The sequence below is a fragment of the Bos indicus x Bos taurus genome, chromosome 16 (assembly GCF_003369695.1).
Source record: "Bos indicus x Bos taurus breed Angus x Brahman F1 hybrid chromosome 16, Bos_hybrid_MaternalHap_v2.0, whole genome shotgun sequence".
Lineage (NCBI taxonomy): Eukaryota > Metazoa > Chordata > Mammalia > Artiodactyla > Bovidae > Bos > Bos indicus x Bos taurus.
Genome location: NC_040091.1, coordinates 41,636,515 through 41,644,634, shown reverse-complemented (window position 1 = coordinate 41,644,634; position 8,120 = coordinate 41,636,515). Strand labels below are relative to the sequence as shown.

General features: G+C 47.9%; 1 long non-coding RNA gene across 1 annotated transcript; it reads left to right on the top strand.

Annotated features, from left to right (window-relative positions):
• The first annotated feature begins 3,181 nt into the window (after nt 1-3,181).
• On the top strand, nt 3,182-7,834 carry LOC113906578. The gene is made up of 2 exons (XR_003514929.1): nt 3,182-3,499; nt 7,652-7,834. It is a non-coding gene; the product is annotated as an uncharacterized LOC113906578 (long non-coding RNA).
• Nucleotides 7,835-8,120: the final 286 nt, after the last annotated feature.

Sequence of the window (8,120 nt, the reverse complement as noted above, 5' to 3'; positions counted from 1 at the left end):
CGTCATGCACGGAGGATCAGAAATGAATGAAACCTAGTCCCGGCTCAGCATCATAAAACTTGCTCTTAGCTGGAGAATGAAGACATAATAACAGACAAACAAAATGTAGCCAAGCCTGAATGAGGCCTGTGCTGGAATGTTGTCAGGGATCACCAAGCATTGTTGAAGGCCAGCCTTCTGGAGGGCAGGGAAAGCTTCCTGAAAGAGGTGATTTCACAGAGGGACATTGAAGCTCTAATAGGAGCCCACTTAGCAAAGGGGTTGGGCTGATGGGTGGTGTTTCAGTCAAAGGTGGGGCCTGGGTAAAGGTACAGTGAGGTGTCCCTGGCACGTGGTTTTCTCAGCTACCACTTGGGGTGTGAGTATCATGGAAACTCTCCTGAGAGTACTTGAGAGTGGAGAGGAGAGGTTGTCGGTGGTGGATCCGGAGGCCTGAGCCCTGTGTCACATAAAGATGTGGGTGCATGCTCAGTCACTCAATCATGTCTAATTCTTTGCACTCAGTGGATGGTAGCCTGCCGGATTCCTCTGTCCATGGGATTTTCCAGGTACAAATCCTGGAGTGGGTTGCCATTCCCTTCTCTAAGGGATCTTGGTAACTTCTCTGGGCTTCAGCAAGGAGGGAACAAGGCTGGGAAGAGGGAAGGAAAGGAAATGCCACCACCAGGTACCCACTTTGATTTGATCCTTTATACTTGTTATGACAAAATGTGGCTATTCTCTTGCTGTCCCTTATTTGGGGGTATTTATCCTCAGCTGGCTGAAAGCTCAACATTCAGAAAACAAAGATCATGGCATCTGGTCCCATCACTTCATGGGAAATAGATAGGGAAACAGTAGAAACAGTGGCAGACTTTATTTTTTTGGGCTGCAAAATCACTGTTGATGGTGATTGCAGCCATGAAATTAAAAGATGCTTACTCCTTGGAAGGAAAGTTATGACCAACCTAGATAGCATATTCAAAAGCAGAGACATTACTTTGCCAACAAAGGTCCAACTCGTCAAGGCTATGGTATTTCCAGTGGTCATGTATGGATGTGAGAGTTGGACTGTGAAGAAAGCTGAGTGCCGAAGAATTGATGATTTTGAACTGTGGTGTTGGAGAAGACTCTTGAGAGTCCTTTGGACTGCAAGGAGATCCAACCAGTCTATTTTAAAGGAGATCAGTCCTGGGTGTTCTTTGGAAGGACTGATGCTAAAACTGAAACTCCAGTACTTTGGCCACCTCATGCGAAGAGTTGACTCATTGGAAAAGACTCTGATGTTGGGAGGGATTGGGGGCAGGAGGAGAAGGGGATGACAGAGGATGAGATGGCTGGATGGCATCGCCATCTCAATGGACATGAGTCTGAGTGAACTCCAGGAGTTGGTGATGGACAGGGAGGCCTGGTGTGCTGCAATTCATGGGGTCACAAACAGTCAGACACGACTGAGCGACTGAATTAAACTGATCCTCAGCTCCCCCAAGTTGGCTGGTTGAACAGTGTCTGGGCCTTCTCTTCCTTCTATTTTTAATTTATCTTTTAAAAGGTTATATTTGTTTATTTGGTTGCTTTGGGTCTTAGTTGCAGCGTGTGGGGCCTTCATTGCATCTTGTGGGATCTTCTGTTGTGGTGCACAGCCTCTCCAGTTGTGGCACACAGGCTCCAGATTGCACACAGGCCCAGTAGTTGCAGCACGTGGGTTTAGTTGCCCCTAGCATGTGGGATCTTAGTTCCCCAACCAGGAGTTGAACCTGCATCCCCTGCATTACAAGGCAGATTCTCAACCACTGGACCACCAGGGAAGTCCTTCTGTTTTTATTAAAATAGCTTATTTAGGCTCTGCATATAGGAAGTGCTTAATAAATGGGACTTGAGTTTTCAGAAAATGTACCTTTGGCATTCACACTCCCCCCAAATATTCTCAGGACACCCCAAGAGGTAGGTGTTCTTGTGGGAATCGGGGGCTCTGGGATCATGGGAGCTTGGCTAAGTCTGCAAACCTCTCTGGCCACAGTTTCCTCATCTGTGAGACAGGGTGAGGTTCTCTGAAGCAGGATACTCTGTGGGAGCCCCACTCCATGCTGGCATAGTGTCAGCTTATCTACATGCCCTGTCCTGTTTTTCCTCCTTGGCCACCACTGATACCCTGGGAAATTGTTACTTCATGACAACTACTGGATCAGTAATAGATTCTTTTAATAAGTCCATCAAGCTACAAGAAGGTTATTCTGTCTGTACTTGTGTGTCCAGCCACTGCCCTCAGTCTCTGTGTATCTTGTAGGGTTTCCGGAAAAAATTCGCATCGATCAGCCCACTGTGACTACTCAGTACATCTAGGGGAAGGAGTTCAGGCTTTCCGTCTCTGGTGGGTACAGGAGGAGGGAATAGAGGGGAGGAAGAGAAGCAAGAGGATTGCATAAGTAATCATGTGTATTGTTAGCACAGGGCAGGTTATGCTGTGTAACAAATCAACCCCCAAACCTTGGGCTTAGCACAACAAAGGTTTATTTCTCACATTATATGTCCAGGGTGGTTTAGAGGGGATGGGGGAATGCTCTGCCCAGTACAGTCACCAAAGGACCCAGACTGATGGAGGAGCCACCATCTTGAGGTGCAATATTTGGAAGTGAGATCGCCATGGTTGCCATCACAGGGGGTGAGAGAAGTGAAGATCACACACTGACTCTTAAATGTTTCAGCCTGGAAGAGAATCATGTGACTTTCTTTTATACCCTTTTGGCCAGAACAAGCCACATAGCCCTTTTTGACCACATGGAGTGTGGTAAATTGGAGGAGAAGGTAGGTTTTTGGTGGGTTCTACAAACACCTCTGCCACAGTGACTGAGTGAGTGGAGAGGGAGGGATAGAACATCTAAGTGAAGAAGTGAATGAAGTGAGGAGTGAATGAACGAAAAGAGCAAGTGGAGGGGGTGAGTGAGTGCTGGTTTCCCAGCCCGGGAGCCCTCTCAGGCCAGGCCAGAGCCCCAAGATCCTGGTAGCCACACAGAGCCATCCCTCCCCTGGGGGCTGTGCTGGCTACAGTCTACCTGCCACTTCTGGGATTACATTTCAGAAACTCATTTTGAGAGAGACAAGCTGGGCCCAGGGGAGCTGTATCTCTATGTCCTTGTCCTTGGAAGGTGGGGAAAGGAGAAGGGGAGGAGGGAAAGGAGGGGCCGTGGGAGGGACGGGCCAGACTCTGAAAAGCAATTAGTCAAGAATGGGAAATTACTTTTTCTCTGTGTGTTTGGCTTTGGTGACTGAGCTGCTACCATTCCCTGGGGCTGCAGCAGGGCTGTGGTGAGGACCAGATAGTATGGCCTTGGATAGGGAATCCCTCTGGGGTGGGGGCTTAGGGCTCAGTGGACTGAGGGCTGTCCTCTAGCCTCTCCCTGGAAGCTCCTTGACATGGCCTTGGCTGTCCTGTGCCATAGGATCTTTTGCAGGTAACTAAGTTGACGTGTCAAGAGCAGACGATGATGGCCCATTTCATCCCCGCATTCTTGTGGTATCGGTGAGTACCTGTTTATCTTAGTTGGGATTGGCCCCTGCAGGAAGCAGAGCCTGAAACAAGGTCTTGGGTGCAGGTGTTTTTTTTTTTTTTAATTAAAAAAGGTTTTGATCAAGCCAAGCAGCTTGCAGGATCTTAGTTCCCTTACTAGAGATCGAATACAGGCCCATGGAAGCTCAGAGTCCTAACCAGTGGACTACAAGGGAATTCCTGGGTGCAGGCAGTTTAACCGGGAAGCAAGAGTGAGTGGGGAGGAGAGTCATGGAGGGGGGGAAAGCCACACAAGGTGCATGTGGAGGTTGCTGCTATGGCTAAGAGATGCTTATTCCACAGGACTTCAGAAGAAGGCAGAACATCTCCCAGAATGCCCGCCTGAGGGACAGGGGGTCCCAGCATTCATCCATTGGCTCCCTCCCCATTGGCTGAGGGTTGCCCTGGGGGTGTCTACTCCCCTTACTTCTGGGCAGCATTTGCCTGGAAAGGTCTTTGATCTGCAGTGCATGAAGACAAGAGGCTTCCAGCTGAGTCCTCACAGAACTCAGAGGTCGTTTGCAGCTGTAGCTATCACCAGAGTTAGACTCTGGGAATGCAGCACTGAGTCCCAAAGCTATAGAGGCTGCTGCATTACCAAGTGATGCTGGGAGGAGTGCAGCCTTAGAGGAATGGGATCTAGAGCTCCCTGTACTGATGCCAGTCTCACAGACACCTTTCTCCACTCCCCACTTCCTCCCCTAGGCTGTGAGTTCCTGAGAAAAGGGACCCTGACTGTACATTTGGTTCCCGGTGTCCTGCCCAGAACACAACATGGGGCTCAGGAAATATATGTTGTGGAGAAAACCAAATCCTTGGAGGGGGCAGGAGTCAGGATGTGTGCAGGACCTAGAATGGCTTCCTGCCTGGTCACCTACATGGGCAAGTCCAGGGATGCCCAGAAACATCCCTGGGGATGTAACCCCTAGATCCCTTCACCAGCTCTGGGATAAATGATCTCTTAAAGGGCTAATACTCAGTTGAACTTGACCCACAGGGAAAATGCAACCTGTGCTGGTATCGGGGTTGTAAGGGCGCAGGTGCCACTGGAAGGGTAGAGGGTTTGTCTGCGGTTTTGAGTCTCCTGCTTCTCCCCTTACTGTGACAATGCCCTCTCCTTTGGGAGAATTGGTCCCTCCTCACTCTTTCCTCACTCCATGTGCTTCTGAAGGGGCTGCCAATCACATTACCTTGTGACCACATGATCCAGCCACAGTGATTGGTTCAGGAATGGGCACATGACTCAGGCTGGGCGATCAGAATCCTTCCCTGAGACTGTACACATGGACACTTGGAGAAAGAGAAGCCTTTCCTTCCAGCCCAGACTTTGGACTGGAGGGTGATCCCTGAGGTCCAGGGGCCATGTCTTTCCAGGTGAGGTGACCACCCAGACAGAAGGTAAAGGGGAACAAGCTCCTGGGGGAACAAACTTCCGACTGTCTGGTGGTTTGTCACTTCTGGATGAACCCAGGTAGGGCCCTGAACTCCTGTCTGGAGACTCTGTTGGGGCAGCCTCCTCTGGCCTTTTCAATATGCCATAATGATTGGCTGCCTGTTCTAATTTAGGCAGCCTAGTCATCATAAACAAAGCCCGACTGCTTTGCAGGTACAAAGGTTAGATTTGCATGAAGAGGCCTGTGTAAATCCCACTGCTTTTCCATTACCATTCCTCGCCTCTGACGTCACAAGTTGGGGACTGATTGAAACACAGGGTGTTAAGCTGCCCGGTCTCTTTTCTTTCATTGGACCGGAGCCTGACCTCCACCCTGCTCTCCCGACTTCATGGGAGGACCCTCCTCTGGCCTTAGAGCAACTCCCTCTTCTAGACCAGCACTGTCCAGTGGCAACATTATATGAACCATGTGGGCAATTTCAAATTTTCTAGCAGCCATATTAAAAGAATATAAAAAGAAACAGATTAAATTAATTTAAAATTAACTTATTTAATACAGTGTATCTAAATTATTATTTCAACATATAATTGGTGTACAGATTATTAATGAGATATTTTATATTCTAGGCTTCCCAGGTGGTGCTAACAGTAAAGAACCCCCCTGCCAATGCAAGAGACATAAGAGACACAGGTTCAATCCCTGGGTCGGAAAGATCCCCTGGAGGAGGGCATGGCAACCCACTCTAGTATTCTTGCCTGGAGAATCCCATGGACAGAGGAGCCTGGCAGGCTATAGTCCATAGAGTCACAGAGAGTCAGACATCACTGAAGTGACTTAGCATACATGTATGAACATTTTATATTCTATTTTCATACTAAGTCTTCACTCTCTTAGGACATGCCCATTTGGACCAGCCACATTTCAAGGGCTCAGTAGCCACACATAGCTGGTGATCTTTGGGCTGGACAGTGCAGCTCTTGATCCCCCCCTTGTGCAGGGAAGCAGCTTGCTGCCTGCAAAAGTTTGGGTGATTTCAGTGTTTTCATTTCAGCTCAGTTTCTCATTTGCACTAAAATGCTATTATGTGTTCCTTACTTTGGAGCTGTGATGGGCTCTTGGCAGTTAGCCCATAGATCTGGAAGGCAAGGTCTCAAGGTCAGAAATTCCTCCCCCCTCTGGTAGGCAGAAGGAAGTCATGGGGGTTACTGTTTGTTTTTTAATTTTTTGGGGTAATTTTAGATTTACAGAGAAGTTATAAAGATGATACGGAGAGTTCCCGTACACACTTCATCCTGTTTCCTCTAATGATAATTTTACATTATTATAGTACATTTATTAAAGTTAACAAATTAAGCCTGGTACAATCTGTTAACTAATCTCCAGACTTTGTTCAAATTTCATCTTTCCACCGATGTCCTTTTTCTGTTCCAAGAAAATACTTGATTTTTAATAAATAAATCTATCTATCCATCTACCCATTTATCAGTCATCTAACTACCTATAGATACATTGAGGTAAAATTGATATATGGTGAATTACATGTATATAAAATATTCAGTTCAGTTCAGTCGCTCAGTCATGTCCGACTCTTTGCGACCCCACGGACTGAAGCACGCCAGGCCTCACTGTCCCTCACCAACTCCCGGAGTTTATTCAAACTCATGTCCATTGGAGAAGGCAACCGCACCCCACTCCAGTACTCTTGCCTGGAAAATCCCAAGGACAGAGGAGCCTGGTAGGCTGAAGTCCATGGGGTCGCTAAGAGTCGGGAACAACTGAGCGACTTCACTTTCACTTTTCACTTTTATGCATTGGAGAAGGAAATGGCAACCCACTTCAGTATTCTTGCCCGGAGAATCCCAGGGACAGAGGAGCCTTAGTGGGCTGCCATCTATGGGGTCTCACAGAGTCAGACACGACTGAAGCGACTTAGCAGCAGCAGCAGCAGCAGCAGCAGCATGTCCGTTGAGTTGGTGATGCCATCCAAACATCTCATCCTCTGTTGTCCCCTTGGACAAGTCTAACATTTGTATATAATCTGTGAAACCATCTCATGGTGGATATGAACCATAAAGTAACAAATAGCCAAGTCTATTTAGAGTTTTTTTAAAGTCATTAAGTCACTTCAGTCATGTCTGACTCTGTGCAACCCCACAGATGGCAGCCCACCAGGCTCCCCTGCCCCTGGGATTCTCCAGGTAAAAACACTGGAGTGGGTTGACATTTCCTTCTCCAATGCATGAAAGTGAAATTGAAAGTGAAGTCGCTCAGTCGTGTCCGACTCTTAGCGACCCCATGGACTGCAGCCTACCAGGCTCCTCCGTCCATGGGATTTTCCAGACAAGCGTACTGGAGTGGGGTGCCATTGCCTTCTCCGTATTTAGAGTTTACTAAATGCCAAACATTATCTTAAACACTTTACATGAATAAACATATTTAACCCTTGCAACAGTTTGTGGTAAATCAGATTACTGCTGCCATTTCTTTATTCCTTGATATAGAATTATGCCCCTACACCCTTTGCTGTGTGATATGACAGGGGCTCCCTCTAGAATAAGGGGAGTATATTTCCCACCTATTATGGACTGAACTGTGTCCATCCAAATCCTTGTGTTGAAGCACGAACCCCCAGTGTGACTGTCCTTGGAGATAAAGCCTTTCAGGGGGTAATTAAAATTAAATGAAGTCCTATGTGTGGGGGCCTAATCCAACAGGACTTGTGTCTTTATAGAAAGAGGAAGAGCTAGCAGGAGAATGCACACAGAGGGAAGGCCATGTGAGGACACAGGGAGAAGGTGACCATCTGCAGGCTGGGAAGAGAAGTCTCGCCAGAAACCAATCCTGCAAGCACCTTGATATTGGATTTCCAGCCTCCAGAACGGGAGAAAATAAATTTCTGTCATTAAGCCATCCAGCTTGTGCTGTTTTGTTATGGCAGCCTGCCGGGAGCCAGTATGAGGAACTCCGCCCGTGGCAAAGGTCATGAGGAAGGAGGCTCGGCATACTCAAAGGCGGGATCGAGCCTCAGGAGTCCCCCTGGAAATTCTCGAGCATCTACCCCCCAAACCAGAGTCTGCCTACTTTACTGCTTTGTGCTCTCACCTACACCTCTGACTTTATGGGGGCTGTCCCTCACCACCATCTCTCTCTCTGAAAAAGAGTTAACTTACAGCTCCAGTTAATTAAATTCCTGCGCGTGA